This window comes from Sus scrofa, chromosome 9, assembly GCF_054392235.1.
Source record: "Sus scrofa isolate SSC_HxYL_T2T_F1_AM1 chromosome 9, Sscrofa_HxYL_maternal_Yorkshire_Landrace_v2.0, whole genome shotgun sequence".
Lineage (NCBI taxonomy): Eukaryota > Metazoa > Chordata > Mammalia > Artiodactyla > Suidae > Sus > Sus scrofa.
The window spans coordinates 83257360-83281936 of NC_139391.1; the positions used below are offsets into that span (position 1 = coordinate 83257360).

The window sequence follows — 24577 nt, forward strand, 5'->3', positions numbered from 1 at the left end:
CTCTTTTCTTTCACAGTGGAAAAGAACCTTATGCAAAGGCAGAGAGAACAAATACTGTATAGGATTTATCTACGAAACATGTTGAGGCTGGAGCTATAATGTTTACCCATATTCTCCCATCTCCATCTGAATAAATAAAGTGGTATCCTGGGATAGGCTGCTCTACAGATAACGAGTTTCAAACTCATTCATCCTGAGAAATTTCAACTGATATAGTTTGCCTATCAAATGGATTTAAAGTTGTATTGTCCCTGCACTACTTTCCATGGTGGTTGCTTCTGCTCTGTGGTTCCATGCCTCAATAGATGGTTTGATTGTCTATATCTGCTGTTTTGTTCATATGATTCAGTTTGTAATGGTCTGTTGTGTGCAACCCTGCTATCTAGGAATAAAGCAGAATATAACCCCTTCTGTGATTTTAACAGGAGTTCATCTGTTTCCAGTGCTATTTTTCTGAGAGGAAATGACCCTTTTTTTCTCCCTTTTTCTTTACTTTTTTTTCTCTCTCTCCTTTCTCCTTCCCTCTCTCCCCTGCCCCCACTGCCCTCTTCCTTTCTTTCTTTGGGTTTTAAAAAACATTTTTTGCTGAATTTTTGTGAAGAGAAGATAAGTTATCAGTGGATTTTCTCCTTGTTAATGGCTTCAGTGGCCTATCATTTATTATCTGAGTGCTGTGTGCCTTGAATAGACACTGGAGTAGATGAAGCAGGCTTTTAGTTGGTGATCTGCCCCCCAACTGTGAGGGAATAGTCTTGGATCTTTGATCGAAATCAAGGATTGTCATTTGCCTCATACTTCGCTGGTTCCAGGAAGGAAGCCAGGATTATTTTCCCTTGGAAAGAGAATCAGCTATGTTTCCTTCAAATGCCTAGATTTCACTCTCAGGCTCAATTATCTATAAAAAGAGCTTTTATAGCAACGAGACTTCACCACAGAGAAATGATGTTAAGTCAAATGGAATATAAAGAAAACCATATTCCAAACTCGCTGATAAGTAATTTAATATTAACTGAAATCTCCAGTTGCAGAATATAAAAAAGAAATAAAAAATAACTCAACTGCTTTCTCAAGGGAAAGATTACTCAGATGCCTCGCTGAAGTTGGCCCCCGTGTCCTTTCCACAAAACCATGCTCTTAAGCACTCTCTTTGACTAAATCCTTAAAACATCAATATAGGCCTTACAATTTTATTAAATTTGATCCTGACTCAAAATGACTAGGTGTAGAACATCATTGAATTTCAAACTGACCTTGACATGTGGAAGAAATGGGTAGCTATAAACAGGTTGAACAGGTCTAGATATAAGGTAAAGAAGAAACTCTATGTGTATAGAAACCAGGGGAGCAGAACTGTGTTTGCACAGAGCAGAAAACGGGTTAGGAGACACCTATGAGACACTTCATTCCAGATTCTCCTTAAATATTATCACTTCAGAGAAAAGGTCTCTGACTAATTAACTGTAGAACACTTCATCACCCTCCATCCTTCATTCAGCTTCATTTTTCATTATATAAACATTGTTATACATTATAATATATATTATAATATGTATTAGATATACTAAATAGATACTAAAAGTATATTATAAAAATATATGTATTTTAAAGTGTGATTACTGTCTGAATTTTCCACTAGAATACAAGCTCAATGAAGTCAGTAACTTTGTTTGATTTACTGCTGTGGGCTCAGCACCTAGAACAGTACCTGGCACTAAATAAATATTTGTTGAAGCAAAAAATAAAAAATGGAAACTATTAATTGGTTATGTTAAAACATAGATGGAAGATTTAATTAGGAGCATTGGTTGCTGGTAATTCTCCCATTCCCTCATATTTTTTAGGCTTTGTATGAGAACCATGTTCTCTGTGGTACACAATGGTCATATTAGAAACTTGTCACAGATCTTTTAAAAGATACATGAAAAATACATGTAATTCAGTCTTTGCAAGAACTTTTGTTGTTGTTGTTGTTTTGTCTTTTAAGAGCCACACCCGCAGCATATGCACATTTCCCAGGCTAAAGGTCTAATCGGAGCTTTCGCCACAGCCAAAGCGACATCAGATCCGAGCCATGTCTGTGACCTATAGCACAGCTCATGGCAACGCCAGATCCTTAACCTACTGAGTGAAGCCAGGGATTGACCCTGCAACCTCATGGTTCCTAGTTGGATTCATTTTTGCTGAGTCATGACGGGAACTCCTGTTTGCAAGAACTTTCTATAGGGTCTATTACATTTTGAAAAGTCAAGTTCTATTATCTTTCTTAGGGAAGAAAAATATAACAGAAGTATGAAATTTAATAGTACTTATTGAATATATGTAAAAATTTCTAATATTGAATGAATAATAGTAGCTTAACATTTCTGTGGTGCCAGGCAGTGTTTTAAATGCTTTACAGTTATTTATTTAATCCTTAAAAAATCCTTTGAGGTAGATTTGACAAGTTAGCCCTGTCTTATAAAGAAGACAGATTTTTTTTTTTTTTTTTACTGGTTCTTGGGAGGGAATCTCTAAATCCTTGGAATTTCCTCAGTTATAAGAGTGACTTTGTTATTCATGGTGGTCTCTCTGATAGTTTATGCTAATGAGATGACTCACTGTGGGTCCCTAGAGAGTTTCAGGATGGGAACTGACTATGCCAGAAAGACCAACCATGTGAGTAGAGTGTTAGGTTTTTGAGCCAAGCATTATTAGTTCAGCGTCCTGGGATGGGTACTGGAGACTGAGTTCCATCACGTGGCCAGTGATTCAGCCAGTAAGGTCTACATAATGAAACCGTAATGAAAACTCTGGACAACGAAGATTGGGTGAGCCCAGGGATGTGTCCTGACTTAACAAGGGAAAAGACATGCAAGTTTTGCATTTGGAACTCACCTAGACTATGATGCCCTATGTGTTTCTTTTTTTCAATGGTTCTGAGTTGTATTCTTTTGCTATAGTACAGCTGTAAGCGTATAGTAATTTCTTGAGTTCTTTAAATTGTGTTAGCAAATTATTAAACCTAGTAACGGGGACTTCCAAATTTGTAGCCAGTTGGTCAGAAGTGCAGCTGGCCTGGGAACCCTTGAGCTTATGGTTGATGTTTGAAGTGATAGCTGTCTTGTGGAGGCCTCAGCCCTTAACCTGTGAGGTTTCACCTGACTCCAAGTAGCTAATGTCAGAGTTGCACTGTAGCCTGATTTACAAATGTAGAAACAAAGGCATGCAGATTTGTCCAAAGTCTCATAGCTAGTAAGCGACAGCATTAGGAATTAAATCCAGGCTATCTACCTGCAAAAAATGTCTGCTCTTAATCAATATATTAAGGTTTCTCTTAATCATAGTGCTCTTTTCAGTTTTCAATAGAAATAGCATTGGGATCAATCAATTAGGATTTATTACCCTGTCCACAGTTTGATTTCAAATGTCTGGTGTTCACAACTATGAGAGAATAAATTCTGTAGTTTTAAGCCACTCAGGTTGTGGTTATTTGTTATAATAGCACTAGAAAACTTACACAGTATCTCACAGTTAATGTGACCAAAACAGAACTCTGAATCTGTCCCCACCTAAAACCTACTTTGGTTTTCCTTTCTCAGCAGACAGCAACCTTAAACATCCAGTTTCCAAAATCAAAAATTGGAGAGCCATCCTTGAGTCCTCTTTTCTTCTCCTCCCACCTCTAATCCTTTAACAGGATTTAAATACCTGTCTGTTGTCTTTATCCTAGCAGATCGGCCTTTTCCACCCACATTTCTCTCCAGCTCCATTGTTGCTATACTGGTCAGAACGACCATCACCTCTGGCCTGGACTATTGTGAAACTGTCTTCACTGGGTTTCCTTTTTATGTTCTTGCCCTGTGACACTTAGAATAAAATCCAGAAGTTTCTGTTGTGGCTCAGGGGTAATGAACCCGAGTAGTATCCATGAGTATGTGGGTTCTATCCCTGGATTCATTCAGTGGGTTAAAGATCAAGCGTTATCCAGAACCGTGCTGTAGGTTGCAGAGGCAGCTCCGATCTGGCATTGCTATGCTTCTGTATGCAGCACAGGTGGCCCTAAAAAGCAAAAAAAAAAAAAAAAAAAAAGAATAAAATCCAAACTTACTGTGGCTTCCCAAACCCTGTCTGATCTGGCCCTTGCCTACCAATCTGAGATCATCTCACCTGACTTCCACTTCCACTCACTGTGCTTTAACCATACAGATTTTTTTTTTTTTTTTTCTGAAACAGATCAGCTTAATTTACCTGAGGCTTTTGCACCAATTGTTTCCTCTGCTTGGAATGTACTTCCCGCTGTCCTTGATGCAACAAGTTTTTTTCTCATACATTAAATCTCAACTTCAGTATCACCTCCTCTCAGACGCCTCTTACTAACCTGGTTTAGCTATCCTTTCCAGTATTTACTCTCTATCACATTATCGTGCTAAAATTCTTTGCATTGCACTCATCCTTATCTAACACTATTCTTCTTTATTTGTCTATCGTCCCTCACTAGAACATAAGTTCTATGAGACTAGAGTTTAACTGGCTGACCACTGTTTTGCCAATACCAGAGCAGGCTTTGGCATGTAAGAGGAACTCGGTAAATATTTGTTAAGTGAATAACTCCCATCCTCCCAACCCCTTGCAAAACTGTGTAAAAAATATTGACATGGGTTCAAAGTATAGAGCTTTGAAGATTTGGGCAAATCTCCAAAATGGGGGTGAATAGTTATCTTGTATGTTCACTTCTTTTTAAGAGTTCTTCATATGCTATAGTTCTTTTACTGGGTTTGTATAGTTGTTCCCAGTGTTGACATATATTGAACACCTAGTTGGGGTGATTACATGTCAAGAAAAATAATACATATTTATTAAAAAAATGTATGGAAGCTCTAAAGTTGTTACTATTGAGGGGTTATTGCATAAAATAAATGAATAAATATGCTATTGTGTACCATAAGCCATGAAGACTTACAGAAGCATACCTGATTTAATCACTTGAGATCACTCACACACCATGCAAATAATTTTTCAGTTTACAGACAGTTTTAGAAATTTTTATTTTTATTAGAAAACAAAAACAAATCTTTAAATTTCTGAAAAAGTTTGCTTTTTAAAGAAATACTTAAAATTGTCTTTACTCTTTTACAAAGGTGAACTTCAATCCAATATCTATTTAGGTCTGCTTTCTTAAGTTGAATTTTATGTTGATTCAAAAATGCTTGATAAATTCATGTAATATCTTAGTATAGGTAATATCCTAACAAGTAATATACTGACACAATTTTTTTTTTTTTGCTTTTTAGGGCTGCACTCACAGCATATGGAGGTCGAATCAGAGCTGTACCTGCCAGCCACAGCCACAGCAACACAGGATCCGAGCTGCATCTGCGACCTACACCACAGCTCAGACCATCACTGCATCCTTAACCCACTGAGCGAGGTCATGGATAGAACCCACATCCTCATGGATAATAGTTGGATTCATTTCTTTTGTGCCATAATGGGAACTCCAAAAGCAAAGCTTATTTTTATATGGTCTTAACTCAGAAACTTTTTTTCTTTTTCTGCCATGCCCGCAGCATGTGGAAGTTCTTGGGCCAGAAATCAAATCTGAGCCACAGCTGTGGCAATGCTGGATTCTTAACCCACTGTACTGGGCCAGGCATCTAACCCACACCACCTCAAAGATAACTCCAGATTCTTAACCTGCTTCACCACAGCGGGAACTCCCAGAGAAATGTTTTAAAGTGTTTGAAACAAAATCAAAGATTTTGAGACATGAAAATTATATGAAATTAAAATTTCAGTGTCCATAAACACAGCCCTGCTCATCCATGTACTGTCTCTGACTGTGTTCCCATTACAATGGCAGCATTGATAGTTGTGCCAGAGACTACATGACCTGCAGAGCCTAGATGTTTATTACTTAGCCTTTTACAGATAAAGTTTTCTAACTCCTGATCTAACATATAAAAATAGATGAATAATAATTTTATCTCTATATTCATCGTAACCATCTAATTAGATAGCAATGCAGTATGTTCTAAACTCAAAGCTGTGTTTTCTTGTGTCTAAGAACTGTTGCCATTCAGTATAAGGACAGCAACACAATATAAGACAATGGACCTACCCACATCACCTGGAATAGCGTATATCTCTAGAACATATTAGTCAAAATGTTCTTCCCTAGACCATGTGGGAGCAGGAGACTGTCTTTGTTAATGCATCTATTTACATTCAGGTATACCATTCCATCAAACTTGTATTTAAAGTCCTTGGTGCTGTGACACAAAGATGAATGAGGAAGTCCCTGCCTTGGAGGAGTTCATGATCAAGTAGGGTTTACATTTTCATTCCCCATGCAACTCAGATACTTATTGCTCTTTCAGAGGTGAGGCAACAGAAAAGAACAGAAGTCGGGCAATATGTGTAAGACACCCTGAAATATTGGAAATTTCTGTGTTTTTTTTTTTTCTGGATTCAGGTTAACAGAGCAATAACAGATTATATATATTTTATAAATAGCATTGTGCTGAGCAAGTACATAGGAAAAAGGGAGAACCTAGAGGCGATCTAGACTCAGCAGGGGAAATCTTTCAGGGAAGTCCATGCTGGAATGAATTCCCTGCCCATGTTATTTCTTTCAACATCTAACAGATTCTATATATGTTCCATGTTCATCATGGTTGAGGGTCAAGCAAAGGGCACGTTGGGAGTGGCAGGGCATCAGACTGGAGTCTGTCTTTGAGCAAAAATATTTCAATGGATCACAGACACCATACCAACTTCCCCATTAAAAGAAATATCTCAAAATAGACCTGGTGGAGCCCTATAAAAAGTAATAATATAAGGAAGAACAGCTTGGGTGCTGAGAAAAGCTCTGAAATTTGACCTTTCTCAGATGGGGATGTAATGACCCACTTTCATTCCAGCTGGAGAATAAATTCAGTTAAAGATATGTGCTGCTGGCCTGTGGGGCCCACATGTGGCCTTACAAATTAGCATGCTGCCAGAGCTCAGAGCAACCAGTTTTATACATGCCCCGAAAGTCCCTTCTCTGGCTCCAACTGGAGAGGCAATTCAAAAGAATAAATGTTTAGACTTTAGACTTTTCCATGTTAGGAAGTGGTTCCTCCTTCTGGCTTCAGCTATGTACACGAAATTATAGATGTATATGTAAAATTATATACACACACTTTTTTTCTTTCTCTGAACAATTTGAGATTATTTGCAGGATTGCAGGATTCATGTCACTTCTTTTAGCTTATGTCTTCTAAGACATGGACATTCTAGAAATGGAGTAACCAAACATTATTATCATATTCAAGGCATCTAATATTTTCACTATGACCTATTGATTTAATAAACTGTCCATATTCAAAATTTCACAGTTGTCCCAATAACATCTTTTATAGGCTTATTTTTTTTTCAAAATTTAAAAATCCACGATGTAGTCAAGGATCATGCATTGTATTTACTTGCCATACTTCTTTAGGGTCTTGCTAGGACAGTTCCTAGCCCTTTTCTGGGAACTTTTGAAGAGTTCAGTGTAGTTATTTTTCAGAGTGTCCTTTGGGATTTGTCTGATTGTTTTATTACAGTAAAGGTTAAACTTTTTTTTTTTTATTCCAGGAATACTACAGAGGTGATGTGCTCTTCTCAGTACATCTAATTAGGAGGCACATTAGGTCATTTTGTCCTATAACTGGTTATATTAAGTTTGATCATTTAATTAAGGTGGGGTCCATCAGATTTTCCCCACTATCAAACACACTTTTCCTCTTTGAAATTAGTAATTAATCAGTACGGTGTTACTTTCAGATTGTATGAATAACTTCAACAATCTTTCACCATGTTTTGGCATCTATTGTTACAACTATTGAATCAGTTACAACTATGATTTGCCAATGGTGATTGGCCCTTCTACATTTATTAGTTAGAATTCTTCTGTAAAGAAGAGCTTTTCCTCCAATCCACTTAAAAGTATTATTTATGGTTATAACACGCATACATATACAGAAGCACATATATGAGATATATTTTATATCTTTAGGAACTGATGGCCTTTAAAAAATTCATTGTTGTAATTGGTTTTTCCCATTCTTCATTATAATGCTCAAGTTAAAATCAGTTTAATTTAGATATGTATTAACTTACTACTGTTGCTTGAATCTGAGATCTGTGTGGTTGTAACTCTAACTCGGACCAGAGCTCTCCTGGGAAGTATAAGACTGTGGCCTGAAGAGTTGGAAGAAACTTTAAGCATTACCTTCTCATGGACAGTAGGAATTTTCCATATAATGTTGTGTCCATCTGTCAAAAGCGTCCATCCAATTTGCTTTCTCTGGAATGCCTTTCTCCTCAGTCAAGATGACCTCATGCATCTGATTCATCACACGTCTTCTGCCATCTTGTGGTAGGTTACTGAGCCTACAAGAAGAGACCAGGCAGGGTTTGTGCTGTCTAATACTGTCCACACAGCAAATAACAAGGCCTAATTAGCATGTCATTTCTTTGTAGTCTTTCATTTTAACTGCTTGTGAGATTTTGTTGGAGGAAAGAGGGTATGAAATATTTACTGGTCTGTGCTGGGACCTGTCAGAAATGCTAAGTTAAACCTTGAGAAACTCTACGAAGTAGATTCTATTTTCCTAATTTTACAGGTCAGGAAACAGAGAGTTAAATAAATATATAAATATTCTGTCAAAGCCAGGCAGCTTGTAAGTGGTGGAGTGAAAATCTTGACCAAAGTTGGCTGATTTTAAAGTCTGTCTTCTACTCATTACACTGACTCTAAAATGTGTTCATTCCTCTGCGTGTGGGAGAGAGAGGGGAAGAGAGAGGAGGTGGGGGTGCTGTTTACATTGTGAATCACTGGAGGCCACCCAGAATCTCAGACTGAAATTAATTGCGTTATAAACTACTAAGATATCTTAGAACATAAGTATATACTTTCTAAGGTGAATGCTCTTCACTGATATCCGATTTCCTCATTTCCATAATAAATATAAGGGAGGCAGTAGGGTCAAGTATTTAAGAGAATCTGGATTTAGAATCAGACCTGATTTTGTTCAAATTTGTCTCTACCACTTAAATGTGTGAATATGGGTAAATTAGTAGGCATCCCAAAGCTTTAGGATCTCACACATATAATGGTAATATGTATACACACACACACACACACACACACACACACACACACACATTTGGTTTATGGAGTTGTTAACATTGAGTTAGATAACATATGCCAAGTACTTGACTCAGGGCCTGACAGAGTTTGTGCTCAGTAACTGATGACAATTGCCACTTTTAATTATGAGAGGAGTGAATGGGAATCTTTTTAGGTCAGTAAATATTCCTCAGATCTGAAGACTGTCTCAATGCATCTTCTTAGAGATGAAGCAATGAATTACTTTTGCTTTTTCTCCTACTTAACATTTATATTAAAGTATTTCTTAGCGAAACAGTTTCAGAGCCTGAATATCTGTTAATCATATGGCCATCTGTGAGTGATGCATTGAGACTCTTAACTTTTTTCTTTCTCTACTTGTTACTGACCAGAGCCCTCTGAGACCACTTGACTTGGGAAGAACAATTGTTGGATGTCACTTGTGGTAGTTTTAAATCACTGGAGAGTAAATGTATTTTAAATGACATTTGTAAGGCATAGGTTGATATTTACGCCAACGTTGTTGAGAAAAAGAAGTGGAGCATTGGCTTTCATTGTTTCCAAATATTCTTAGTATGAACTTTTTTGTGTGTAGACATGTGCACTTCTCCCTTTTCTTACTGATTATCAGTAGAAATATATGACATTAATTGATTCAATACATTTATTTTCTTGTTATATTCATTTTGTAGAGTACTTTGCAATTGATTCATTTAAAATATTTGTTGAATAGCAATTGATTCACTTAAAATATTTCTTGAATATTTGCTACATGCCAGGCAGTAAGTCACTTTACAGGGTAGAATATAAGAAAAAAAATTAGTAAATATAAAAATGTGTTTCAAGGACTATGTCTGGTACAGATAATATAAAGTTATTTAGGTAATTTTATTTCTCAATGAACTTAAAGCCTGGTTTATCATCACAATATAACAAATATAATAGGGACCTAAGCCACGGTTGTGACACCTGTGGGATCCTTAACCCACTGTGCTACTGGGGATCAAACCCGCATCCCAGTGCTCCCTAGACACCACCGATCCCATTGGGCCACAAAGGAACTCCTCTATTGTCTTCTTGCTTGCTTAGTTTTGGATGGGAAATCTGCTCTTTTTTTTATTTTATATATATTTATGTATGTATGTAACATGTTCTCCCTTTCCCTATCTTTGCCCCTTCTCCCCAGGGTACTCTTAAGATTTTCTTATATCACTAATTTTTACTAAATATGTTGATTATGATGTATCTTGATAGTTCAATTTGTGTCTTTTGTTCTTGGGGTTTGCTGAGCTTCTTGGATCAGTGACTTTTGGTTTTCATCAGTTTAGAAAAATTTGGCCTTCATTTCTTCAAGTATTTTCTGGATCATTTCTTCTCTTTCAGTAACTTAAATTACATAAATATTAGGGCACTGAAAGTTGGTCTAGGTCTCACTGATGGTCTGCTCATTTTTGTAAATACTTTTCTCTGTGTTTCATTTTGGATAATTTCAATTGTTACTCCTTCCAGTTTACTATTCTCTTCTGAAATATCTAATCTCTTGTTATTCTTTCTTTTCTTTTTTTCCCCCCTAAATTTTGGCATTTGGAGCTGCCCAGAACTGGGCCTCAGGGAGTGGCCTAAATAACTGCAGCGCAGGAGGAAGGAGGGAGGGTGGGACAGGCTGAGGACTGATTGGCTCCATTGGGCAGAGGCCAGAAATGCTGTTAAACATCCCATAATTCACAGGAAGAGCATCCCACAGCCAAGAATTATCTGATCCAATATTTTAGTAGTGTTGATATTGAGAAACCCTATTATGGATATTTTGAACATTGTTAGAGAGGGATTATTTCAACCTCCCTCCCCTAGTTCTGTAACTTATTCTAGAGTATAGCCCTTATTTCTAATGTCTGGCCTTTCTGGGGTCTTAACTAAATGCCCAGAGTACTAAATGAAGTCTCTTTATTCCACTCTGACTGGCTAGACCTCCAAAGTCTCCCAGAACTTTATAACCTCTAGAGTCACCTCCCAGAAGCTTAGTTATCTCGTTAATCTTATTGAGTCTCACCCTGCACAAGTATAGTCCAGTGCTTGGCCAAAGTCCTGAGAAGCACCTCCGTGTAGAGCTCTGGGGATCGCCACCATCTCAAGGACTTTTACCTATAAATTTTAGCTTCCTAAGCAACCCTAAATACAAAACTCTGTGTCCTCTGCCTAATGAGACTGCCACTCTCTGTACTTCACCTCAGAAAGTCCCCTCAGTAGAAATATGGCTCAACATGAAGCTCACCTCACGTTTTCCTTCTGTCAAAGAGCATAGCCTTAAGCATTTTTTGCTTTCTAATGCCTGACAACAGTTGTTTCATGTATTTTGTACAGTTTAATAGTTTGCAGTGGGAATGTAATTCCTATAGAGTTATTCCATGGCCAGATATAGATACCCCAGAAATGGAACTTGATCTCAATTCTAAATCTTAGGTTTCTCCATCATTTTTTGAGAGTAACATGTCATCCTTTTAATCATAAGTAATTATTTGATAATAGACGAATATGAAGTTGCAGTTTCCTTCTCTAGAACATACTAGAGAATACCATTTCTGCTAGATCTACCTTCTTATCCCATTCTCCAAGACTATTTCTATGCTAACAAGATGATACAAATGATGCCTTCTCTCTATCAAAGGCAACAATAGCTGCCTTCTCTTGTATAGTTGCTATTGCCAGGCAATATGCCAATAGATTTATATATATTTTAATTTTTAAAAAATACTCACAGGAGCCTTAGTTTCCCTGGTTTACATTTTTTTTTTTTCCCCACACTGTCAGTCTGTGGAAGTTCCCTGGCCATGGATCCAACCTGAGCCTCAGCTGTGACCTGTGTGACAATGCTGGATCCTTAACCCACTGAGCCAGGCCAAGGATCAAACTCAGGCCTTGGCGACCCAAGCCACTGCAGAGACATCACTGGATCCTTAACCTGCTGAGCCACAGTGGAAAGTTCTTCACAGGTTTACTTTTTTTTTTTTTTAATTATTTTTATTTTTTCCATCATAGCTGGTTTACAGTGTTCTGTCAATTTTCTACTGTACAGAAAAGTCACCCAGTCACATATACATATATACATTCTTTTTCTCACATTATCATGTTACATCATAAGTGACTAAATAAAGTTCCCAGTGCTATACAGCAGGATCTCGTTGCTTATCCAGTCCAAAGGCAATAGTTTGCATCTATTAACTCCCAATTCCCAGTCCATCCCACTTCCTCCCCCTTCCCCTTGGCAACCACAAATCTGTTCTCCAAGTCCATGATTTTCTTTTCTGTGGAAAGGTTCATTTGTGCCATATATTAGATTCCAGGTATTAGTGATATCATAAAGTATTTGTCTTTCTCTTTCTGACTTATTTAACTTAGTATGAGAGTCTCTACTTCTATTCATGTTGCTGCAAATGGCATTATTTTGTTCTTTTTTTATGGCTGAGTAGTATAGTGTATATATACCACATCTTCTTAATCCATTCATCTGTCAGTGGTTATTTCCATGTCTTGGCTATTGTAAATAGTTCTGCAGTCAGAATAGACTAATTGCTATAGCACCCCCCAACCAGCACATCCTCAGTGGCTGAACACAATAGCCATTTATGAAAATATCCTCTCTTTCTCTCTCTCTCTCTTTTTTTTTTTTTTTGCTTTTTAGGGCCGCACCTGTGGCATATGGAGGTTCCCAGGCTAGGGGTTGAATCAGAGCTACAGCTGCCAGCTTACGCCACAGCTATAGCAACTCCAGATCTGAGCTGTGTCTGCGACCTATACCACAGCTCACAGCAATGCCAGATCCTTAACTCACTGAGCAAGGCCAGGGATCGAACCTGCAACCTCGTGGTTCCTAGTCTGATTCATTTCTGCTGTTCCATGAAGGGAACTCCTGAAAGTATTCTTACCCACATTATATTCCAGCACTGTTTGATGGCAACTTCTGCCTCACACCATCCTTCCTTCTAGCGGCCCCATCATTCTCAGGGATTTGGGCTTCTCTGCTGCTCCACTTCATCAGAAGACAATGAGAGCTTTTAAGCTTTTAGGACCAGTAAGTGAAAGTGACAATATCATAGATTTCCCATTGTGGCTTGGTGGGTTAAGAACCAGATTGAGGTTACATGGGGATGTGGGTTCCATCCCTGGCCTCGCTCACTGGGTTAAGGATCCAGTGTTACTGTGAGTGGATACAGCTTGGATCCCGAGTTGCTGTGGCTGTGGTGTAGGCTAGCAGCAGTAGCTCTGATTCAACCTCTAGCCTGGGAACTTCCGTATTTTGTGGGTGCAGCCCTACAAAAGGCCAAAAAAAAAAAAAAAAGTAGCAGATATCACTTCTGATGACATAAATTTGGACAGAAGTCAGTTATAGAGCCCAACCTAACCACAGGAGGCTGGGAAATAGTGTCTGGCTAGGTACTTATGAGGAAGAGGGAATGGGCTTTGGTGAACAGCCAGCTAGTTCTTACCACACCACATTAAGCCAAATTCTCCCCTAAGTTGCTCCTCGGATAGCATTTATACACTGCTCTAAATGCAGTTTTTCTAGACCCTGGGCCAGGTTTAGTGTCACAGATAGTTCTTTAGGCTAGTGAAAACTAATATAGATCGTATCCTGAGAGTATGTGGATCTTCAGTTCATGTGTCACATTGTCCCCGATAGGGCCAATAATTATCACGACCACCACCATCATCTTCATCCCCAATTTTAAGTAATACATTTTTGATGATTTTTGACATTTAATCTGCAGTTTCTATCTACATTGTTTTGATTAAGAAGCACTTGCTCTCCCACCACCCCTACCTATCAAGCCCTAGGATTTAAGTCAACATAGATTCAATGCCATGTTTTCTTGGACTTTATTCTACTCATGTATCAGGATTTCAGAATAATGTCTTCCAGTGAAAGCTCTGCATATGTAAACAGAAAATGAGTGTCAAGAACCAACTGCTCCAAAAAAATATCAGTGCTATATTCATAGTCAAAAAATAAGCACAAGTGTGAGGAAGACACTTCCAAAAATGGCTGTCTTAGGTTCCTTTGGGAAATGAGAGTGACACCTGGGAGACCAACAGTTAACTGAAAAAGGGCAAATCTGAAGAGCACTTTAGTCAACTTGCTTTGCTTAGCCCATCTGAGTCTTTCTTTTGATTTGAGTACATCTCTTTCATCTCTTTGGTTGGAGTGTTAGAACAAATTCCCTGAAATTCATTTCAACTGCATATGTCCTAATCCAGGACTTCCTTTTCCCTCCTTATGACAACACATCCAGATTTTCTCTCTCTAGCATATTCCTTGTTAACTCATCCTACAGAAGTCTGCCATTATCTTTGAAGGTGCAGGTCACTTATGTCTTATCTTGCTCAGAAATTTTTAATGCCAAGTTGGGTATAGTTTCTTCCCTCATCTGCCCTCTGATCCTGCTGGACTGGTGGCCTTTATGCTCCTAGAACTTGTTCCGTGCTGTCCCACACCCATGCTGTCATTAATGTGTGCACCTGGGTACCTTCTCATTCTCATCTCCACTCCTCAAAATCCTACACAGTTTTCAGGGCCCAAGTAAACTTTATCTCTTCCATGAAGTCTGCACCCATGATTCTGGTTAAATAAGTCCCTCTCTTGCTTGTACTTGTATAGCATTTTGTATTAGTCACAATGCTCTCTGTGTCCCATCTTCCCCAGTAGATCACAAGCTCCTGGAAAGCAGGTGAACCTTCATATCCATCTTCCACAGTGCTGAGTGGTGGTTCAGTACAGATGCTTAGGAATGCTTATTGTGCAAAATTAAAAGAAGGATGTGACATCAACTGATACAAAGACCTTTTCTCTGAATTAACCTGAAAAATAATAATGGCCTGCCTCAAAATGATTTGATAATATGCTTGAGATAACTGCTTACACACAACCTTTAAGTACATTTAAATGGTCACTTTTAAATAAAAAACAATTCTTTCAAGCAGTTCATTTAAAATAGATCTATGGTATCTTTTAATAGTCTTATTTTCTTAAAGAAAAATATTAGGTAGGAAGAAAGGTTAGAATACTTTCTATAACATGTAATTTCAAGTTTCCAAAAGGGCATCTTAAAGGATAGCTACTGAGTGTGCCTGGTGTGGTGCCACATCAAGTATCTTCATTAGCAGTGTCTTAGATACAAATTTACATCGAGATTATCTTTGCTTAGGAGAAGCACAAGTTTTGTTGGAAAGCACAACTGTTGATGCAGCAGAGCAGTTGAAAAGGGTTGCATCAGAGAGAGATCCTTTGGAGAGAATACGTATCTTCATCAAAATTCTAAATGCATTGAAACTGTCACTCAAAGAGTTAACATCTGTGAAGAATAAAAAATGCAATGGAGAGGTTTCAGGCAAAGCATGGGGAGACTGATAAAATTATCAGTGAATTAAATTCAGACAGATGGCTTTGGAAAGGAATGAAGTACACAAACCTTCCATGGAGTATAATGACTCTCACTCTGACAGGGGCTTTGTCAACAGGGTAAGCCCCCCCCTTTTTTTTTTTTTAATCTGGATTTTAAAGCAGTTGGAAATCAAATTCTTCTCCTTTTCTGAAAGTGTTGCTTAGTACTTAAAGCAACAAACCAACAAAAGCTTATAGAGTCTGGACAGCCTCAGACTCTCAATTGCCCCGTGTAGGGGCACAGCTGGGTGGAAGGCACCTGGTGGGCACCATGCTCCTTTCCATTATCCTCAGCCTTACTGTCCACACCAATGGGTTCTTGGCTGATAACATATTTCTACAGAGCAGAGGCCAATCATTAGCTGTGCTTCCAACAGCAGGATTAAAAGAGAAGCTTGTGGCCATTAAACACACATACATGCACAGACGTGCACACAAAATAAAGACATAAACCAACTGATTTCTGTTCTTTAAAATGTCAGTTTTTGTCCTCCTTGTTGGTTGCACTAAAAATATAGATCTATAATACTCCTAGAGTATCCTAGTTGATAGTATTTTTCTACTTGTAGACAAAAATGATGAGAAAATAATGTTATTTCTCTCTCAGGGTTTCTCTTTCCTTATGGTTTCTATGTTATCTTAACTTATTTGGCTCTAGGGACACCTCTTTTTCAGGTGACAGGCGCTGGCATATTCACACTCAGATGCGGATGGCCAGGCTGCTTTTAAGCAATGGACTTTGCCTTTGTTCCAGACCAGATGTTCTGTTTTTCCCTGGTAACAGTTTGCATTGTGGCACCTTATTATCAGGCACTCTCTGGAACTGGTGCCAGGGTAGCCTCAGAATCTGCCAAGAGCAGCGTTGAATCAATGAGACAGCTGGCAGCCTCCCTGGAGAGGGAACATTTTTACCTTTTTGATTCATGCAGTCTCTGCTAGTTCAGATCCAGGATGCCTTGAATGATTTTTCTTAGCGACAGGTGAGAACAAAAAAGCTTTGTAAACCTAATTCAATAGAAGCTGGAGACTCAGTGTGCTATTGATTAAAAGGAGAAGACGATGAAGAGGAAGCGTATACACAGTCCAGTTGCATTTTCTCCTTAATCGACGTCTGCACTTCTGCCTGTGTTGGAGTTGTCAAGTTTGCCAGGAGGAGAGGCTTGAAAATCAAGAGCATTGTGTTTACTGACCTAGAATTAGGGTTTTAATCATGTCTCTGAGATTGCATGTTATCTACAAAAACAAGAGGATTACTCTTTTTTCATTTTTCAGCTATAAAATTCACTGGTCTATTGCTAACTTTGCTAAAAATTCAAGGTTACCTTAATGGTTTTTTTCCACATCCTTCAGGCTTTAATGTTTGGCATTTACTTATTTATTGGGGCTATGAATTTGGGTAGAAATCATCCCTGTTTTCCCTCAAGCAAAGGATGAAACTCAGTTTGGGTCCTCACTTTAGGTCATACACGTCAGCCCACTTTTTGAGTCAATAAGAACCTTAGTCCCGAACACCCTCTTCTCCCACTGTTCCATGAAAGCAGACCAGTTCTTGAGCCATTGCAGTCAGAGGGCCATTAGAAGATGAGATGGCACTGTACCTAGGAGCTCCAGTTCTGGTGTGGCTGAGAGGTGAAAATGTGACAGTAACAGAATTCAGAGACCCTTCAGTGTATCATCCCCATCAATCATGGCAGACGTATTGGCAACATGATGGATGATACCCAACCACTGACCTTGGTGGGTTAGCCTTTGTCACATAAGTACCAGAATAAGTCAAAGCAGTGGTTCTACCCACCATCAAATAAGAGCGATAAGCTGTGACGGTAGCAGAGAGAAAATGAACATTAGTGTCAAATGCTGTCCATATTTCTGAGAAGCAGGTATCTTATTGTTCATCCATTGAATGGGATGGGGGTATTTCAGGAAGAGGGGAAATCGATCATCAGTGCATGCTGTGGCAGTATGACTTTTTCTCTCTTAACTAAGGTATAACTTAGAGAGTAGTAAAGTCTCCCTAAGGTCTATAAGGGGCTGTAAAGTAGTCACTTTCATAGGGTGAAAACTATTGTAACATAGATTTCTGTACTTTAAACTCAAGGAAAAAAATAGTCTAACCAGTGAGCAAATCCCATACAAACAAAAGTTTCTACTCCATTTATAAGGCATTGGCTCATCTACATGCAGTTCACCATTCAGTTGGTGACAGATGGCTCAGCTTGGGAATAGAAATAATTTAGTCTGGGATTCCTGGTGATTTTCCCATGATAGTTTTAGAATGTATCTTTCAAGCATTCTTCCAAAGCTTCACATTTACAAATGACCTACCGCAAATCTATTTTCTGAGTTTAAATTTTATTTGATGGGTAATAAAAAGTAAGGAGAAATGTTTAATAAGATATCTCAATAGTATGCATCAGGACATGTGGAAGGCTCCATGGCTACATAGGCTAAAGATTATGATCAACTTGTTTTTCATAGAAAAATGAGGTTAGAAGAAACTGAAGCAAAACTTGCCTATTTATTTTCCAAATGACTTTATGCCATATGGGAAGAGATTCTGTCAGCTTTATCAGTAGTAAGAGTTAGTGGCTCCAACCATACCTGTAAGCCAGTGGAATCATTGAAAATACTGTATTGTATCTTTTGGAATCAATATTTAAAAAGAAAGAGATCTAGATATCAGACTTGGCTTGTCTTTCCTTCCAAGCCAAAATATTCATGTTGGCATCCTGAGGTACCCAGTCGAGGAGAGTAACCAGGTGATGCCTTAACAGTTAAGGATCAGACCCTGCATTATTCTAATGCAGCCCATTCAAGTTGATATGCATTTCATATCACATATCTTCTCTGTGCTTACCACTGCGCCATCAGTAAAGAGACTGTTTGAAGGCAAAGGAAACATTCTTTATCATAGCAGGCTTTAAAATTTTAGGAACTTCAGGAGGTGGGTACGAGCTGGAATTACATTTACAGTCAGGAAGGATTTAGGAGGGAAAGGCACAATATTATATGTATACCAGCATTATTAAGGAAAGAAAACCCAGGAGTGTTTCAGAGTTAACTTTTCCTCTCTTGAGATTGATGTCAGAAAGGATGAACATATCCTGTCATTGATGACCTGATATAAGCCATTTGTCGGATCCAGCAAGACATTTATGTTCTTTAGTTCTTGCTATGGGGGTAGACACAGAGAAGCCAGAGCATCTGCATGCACTGTGTTTGGCTGTGTGGACTACTGTATATAGAGTGAAGATAAAGTCCTGATGGTATTCTGGGTGCATTTCTCTCCTTTCTGGATGAATGCCTAAGATGTTGCTAGACTGAAAACTGAATTAGTTCTCTTGGTAATCTTTCTCATTCTTCTCAACTGCAGGATTTATAAAACATTGCTCTTTGGGTCTAGGTATCATTTTGGGATCACATCATGATAACTCTATGTGTGTGTGCCGAGAGGGCAAAGTTACAAAGCAATTACTCAGCAGTGCTGGGGAAAGAAGCAATTACCAGAACACGTTTTAGCCCCTCTTGTCAGAGCAAGTTTCACTTGGGCACAAGGGGAGCATTTAACTTGGGCAGCATCCTTTTTTGGAGGCTTAATTTAGTTTTTTCTTCCCTTTAATTGTGTGATCCCAGTATTTTATCTGCAATCCCTAGGCTGTAAGAACCTTTAAACAGCTCTTGATTATGAATCAGGGCATGGGTTTTGAAGAAGAATAAACAGGGAGCTGCATAATTTATAGGAAAACTGCATGATGGACTTTTCCTTCACAAAGAACATTGGGGTTACATTGGCACAAGCCAAATACCTTTTTAATGAATAGTCAGTAATCAGCAACAGCTACAGTAAGTGCTTGATTTTTTTTCTTTTATGTGCTATGAGTCCATAAATTAAGCATCTGATTCTGATTTCTGTCATGAATTCATATGCCTATTGCTACCTGCCCCTACTGTGCAGATCTCCTGCATCAGCTCATGCTCAATTTAGAGCATTACGAGAAGTGGAAGGCAAGTAAGTCTTTTAATATGTTTAATTTCCATCCATTTAAAATACCATAATGGGAAGAGAGTGTTGACAATACATTCCACTTTCCCTCTTTGACCTAGATCACAGTTTGAATTTGAAGACAGTAGTGCCATGTTCTAGAATATAAGAAAAAGAGTTTATATAAAGAGGCATTAAAATGAACTGAATTGCCAAGTATTTTTTTAAAGTTATTATTATTATTACTACTCAGCAGAGCTTTATCTAAATTGTAGACTTTCAACTTCCTTATTCCTCTGAGATTTTTCACATGCTACATTCATCACTTGGAATGTATCCCCCCCCCTTTTCTATTTTCTGCTTCTCAAGATTTCTACTTCCAACCAAAAACCAAAAGAAAATACTTTAGGAAACTATTCTTTTCTAATCTCTTTTGCAACCAGATTCTTTCCACTTTCCTACTTAATGATTCTTTGGCTGCCATGAAGTTAATGTGAACAGATAGTTACTAATTTATAATTTATTTCTAATAGTTTAAGAGTATTTAAAAAATATAAACATATTTTCTAATTGGAACAATGTCACATGTGGTAATTATGGTTCCAGGCCAAGTCACAAACTCTGTTTAACCCAAAGTATGGGTTAAGTGCAAATATTTAAAACCGAAAAATAGCATCAAAAAATAATGTTGCTCTATCAACAATAAATATATTAGAACCTTTTATATGCCAGCACTATTTTAAGTCATTCTCAAGTATCAATTAACTGACTTTTCACAATATTCCTATAAGGTAAGTTCTATGATTTTGCTTATTTTACAGAGGAGGAAACTGAGGCACAAAAAGGTTTAAGCAACTTCTCATGTTTGCATAGCTAATACGTGGTAGAGCTGATATTTGAATTGAAGTTTAACACAAATTCCTATGATTTTAACTGCAATGTTAATTTTATTTAATTTTTAAAAATTGTGGTAATTTAGATATGGAAAAAAGCAAACTTATAAGACTTTAATAAATATATACAGAAGATAACTTTGGGACACTAACTGCTTTAGAAGTTGGCAAAAATTATTCTATTGAAGTCAAGACAGTTGCTGCTTTCAAAAGCAATAAAGATAAAAAGATCTGAAGAAAGTGAAAGAAAGCAAGTCAAAATTTTTTTAGGGCCACACTCGTGACATATGGAAGTTCCCAGGCTAGGGGTCGAATCGGAGCTGCAACTGCCAGCCTACTCCACAGCCACAGCAACACAGGATCTGAGCTGCATCTGAGACCTACACTACAGCTCACTGCAATGCCAGATCCTTAACACACTGAGTGGAGCCAGGGATTGAACCCATGTCCTCATGGATACTAGTCGGATTTGTTTCCTCTGCAACAGAAACTCTAAAATATTATTTTAAAATGTCTATTTGGTAAGAATTCAAAACAGAAAAGAGAAAGAGAATTAAAGAGAAATTAAGAAAAACAGAAAAACTTTAAAAAAGTAAACAATGAGCATGAAAGATAAATATATGGAATTGTAACTTATGCCTAAATTCTCAGATCAAAGGAGAAAGGAAGGGGGAAAAAAAAAAAAAGGCATATGGGATCTGATAGCTTCCTCAAAGGCCCACTAGGCGGCAGTGTTATCTGAGACAGCTTTGTGGCTAAAACTGTTTAACTAAGGTCTAGGATTTGTAGGCCAAGTAAAGTAAGAAATACATATGGGATGTTTCTTATTCAATTGTCATAACTTGGAGAATGCCTTAATGATTGTCACTTGTTATCCTTAAATTTTTTTTTCTTAATTTAGTAACCTATAGTATTTCAGGAACAGAGAACACTGTATCTTTCACAGAGTCAGAAGTTGAGTTTCTCAAGTTTGGAAAAATGACAGAGGTCATTCCTAACAGAGTGAAAAAGCTAAACCTTTGCCATGGGAGGATCACCTTCCCAATCAAGATACTTTTCACCCAGATAATTTTCTTATTGCCCCTCAAGTAGTGATCTAAAGATCACATTCACTCAATTAGTATTGTTGAATAAATGTCATGCAGCATTTGGAAACGTGGTTTTTATATGAGTACAGTGGTTTTGTAGTTTAAGCCTGAAAAGTATCTGTTGTGTCATTTCATCAGCTGAGGACAGTGACTTTGCCACTTTCTTTTATATTTCACTGTGACTTGCCTGGGGAGGGAACAACTTTGAATGGAAGGAACCCAAGAGAAGATTTAGGTAGAATGTAAGTGCCGTAGAGAATTGAAGTGTTCAGCTTTGCATTAGGTAAGCAGAATTTCAGCAAGTCAAGATCAGCAAATTTGTGCGATGTTCTGATAAGCCACATCCCTTCTGCAGCCCACTCATTAATTTTAGGAAGCCTGACAGAATGGCTAAAAGGATGATCAATTTCAAGTGTCACTCCTGGCGTGTTTTTAGCCTATGTAAAAGGAGTTCCTGACAAGTAACCCTGTTAGTGCCCTCAAAATGTCTTCTATTATTAAATATTGGGAATAAGCTGAAATAATGAAACTACCTTTTTTTCTGTCACCAGAGTGGTTGGTTTAGAAGATGATGAGATTGGTGTCTGTTACTGACTTTTAGGTGAGCTTAGGCACTCGAACAAGTAAAACTTTGAGAGAAACGAACATATTTCAAGAGAACTGTTTTTTCCTTAATGGATCTGTGTGGAACAACCAGTATATCTCTCCTCACTTTCCAAGTGATTCCTTAATCTCTAACTCTCTCCTACCACCCATTTTTATTCTCATGTGTTGCTTTAAATCTGGGTAGATAACTGGTGTCCCTTGGACTCTTGAGCTGCCCTTGGGGGAGCTGTGGATACCTCTCCACCAGAGGGAAAGGTGTCTTTCTATCAGAGGGACAAATGGAGTTTGCTTTTCCTCTCTTTGTCTGTCTCACTCATTTTTTTTTCTTTCCAGGGTGTCATCTTTTCTTCCTCTTCCTTTTGATAACAGATTCACCCTTACATCTTTAACCCCAATGATAGGCAACATGTAGATGTTTTGATGTCTATTGACACCAAAGCATTTGCTGATGTTGGTCTTAATTCTTTTTATATCCTAATATTTGGTGAACTATATTATTCCCAGTGTGCTTGGTGAGAAAAGGGGTTGCACAACCCAGTAACAGAATCTCTACTGCAAAGATGTGGAAAACTCTAAGAAAGATATAGGCTTCAGGTCAGACAAACACTGTAGGGCCTGTGTGAGTAAGCAGTGGCAAATGAGAAAACCACCCACAGGGGCCTGACCGTTAAAGCAAGTCAATAGCACAGACCTAGTAAAGATGGAGAAGAACAGGAGAGCAGCTGGTCCATTCAAAGGGGCAGCTGCTACTCAGCCTCACTGCTTCTGCCCTTTGGAATATGGGATCTGCATTTATTTACTTGGATTGATGCTAACTGATCTATCTATATATAACCCCGAGAAAGAAAGAGAGAAAGAAAGAGAGAGAGGAAAGAAAAGAAAAAGAAAAGAAAAGAAAGCAAAAAAGTAAAGACAAAGTGTCTGAAGACCTGGAGTACTACTGGCAGCTTGTTTGTGATTCCTATCATAAACACCATTCATTCTGGAGATAGAATATCGTAATTTTGTTACACCTGGGAATCTTAATGTACCACACTGTTCTGACAGAAGTTTGAACACAAACAGTTTTCTAGATGAATGTTCATCCACTCAGTTAAAACTCTGTAACTCATCAGAATGTGAAGTTCTGAACTAAGACTGGAAACAATAAACTGACTAATTAAACAACATCACCTACTGTTAAGATACAAAGAGCTATTAATTTATAAAGCTAATTGGATTGGCAGCTATACTCAAACCAGAATTACATTCTAATTGCTCTTTTACTTTAGAAAATATCAAAGACCACGAGATGGTATTTTTATGATGACAGTTCTTAACAAGCTAGGCAGGTCTTCAATAGATGCCTTTATTAGAGTACTGATATTTGAAAGAATTTAAGTGTAACAGGCCAACTCTATGGAATTGACTCAGAGTGCACTAGAAGAAAAAGAATTTGTAAAGGACTTTTAAAAACAGAGCATTTATTCCATATCCACTAATCTCTAGTAGTCTCATAATATGGTTTTAAAAAATTTTGTTTTCTGGAATGCTGTCTGAAATACATTATTTTACAAACTGATTTTTTTTTCAATACTTTGAACCAGTTAAGAATTGTTCTTTTGTCTTGATAGAGCTGCCAGGCTGTTTATAATCATGTTGCCTTTGATGTCTATCAAGAACAGACACACAAAGAAAAGACTGGGAGATCTGTTTGCCATGCCCCCCACCCCCACTCCCGCATAGATGCAAAGTTAGGTAACAAAGTGGAAAAGCAGGTGCGGGACAGTGTGACCTTGAGTAGAGGATGCAGGGGCTTCTAGTCTGAATACCTACTGTTCAACCTTGGACAGAGAACACTTCCGTTCAGAAAGGTGTCTCAGGTATTTGTCCTCAAGGAAGGCCTCAGATATCAGGTGCTCTTTCTTTCATAATCTAAGTAAAAATAATCTCAAGCAGACCTGGGAGTCATTTCCGTGCTCCTCATCAGTGAGCTTCCTCTTGCTTTCCCCCAGCGCCTTGAATCTGGGGAGTCTGCAGGGCTTTCCCGGGACTCCCCGAGCGCACCCATGTCCCTCTGTTCCTCGCAGCCCCGCGGAGAAGCGTCAGCCATAGCTTAAGCCTAAGCTCCCAGGGCTCAGAATGCTGTTCCCCCACACTGCGGACTCTCAGTAAAACTGAGGAACACCCCGAGGCGCTGCTGAGTTCGGGGGCTTGCAGGTGTCGACTTGGTCCTTCAGTCAGCCGCCGGCCTGTGCGCCGACCCGGGCACCCTAAAACCTGCCTGTGGCCGCCGCTCTTTGCGGGAGCCGGGCTGTGCCGGCATCTCCACGTGGCCAGTTCCGCGCCGCCGCTGCCGGCCGCCTGCAGATGCTACTCCCGGCGGCGGCTTTTACCTCCTCCGGCTCGTCAGTTTTGCATTCCACCCACGGAAACTATCCTTCCTGTCTCTTTACT

General features: G+C 38.5%; 1 protein-coding gene across 4 annotated transcripts in view; it reads left to right on the top strand.

The window, feature by feature from the left end:
* The window catches only part of LOC110262296 (uncharacterized), a 117409-nt gene that overhangs the window by 56544 nt on the left and 36288 nt on the right, over nt 1-24577 (top strand). The window contains exon 3 of one of the 4 annotated variants that reach the window (XR_002347117.2): nt 5271-8750. The exons of the other annotated variants lie outside the window; for them this stretch is intronic. The gene's annotated coding sequence lies outside the window, so the exon portion shown is untranslated. Of the gene's footprint in view, nt 1-5270; nt 8751-24577 lie in introns of those variants that run through there. 4 annotated transcript variants of the gene reach the window in all.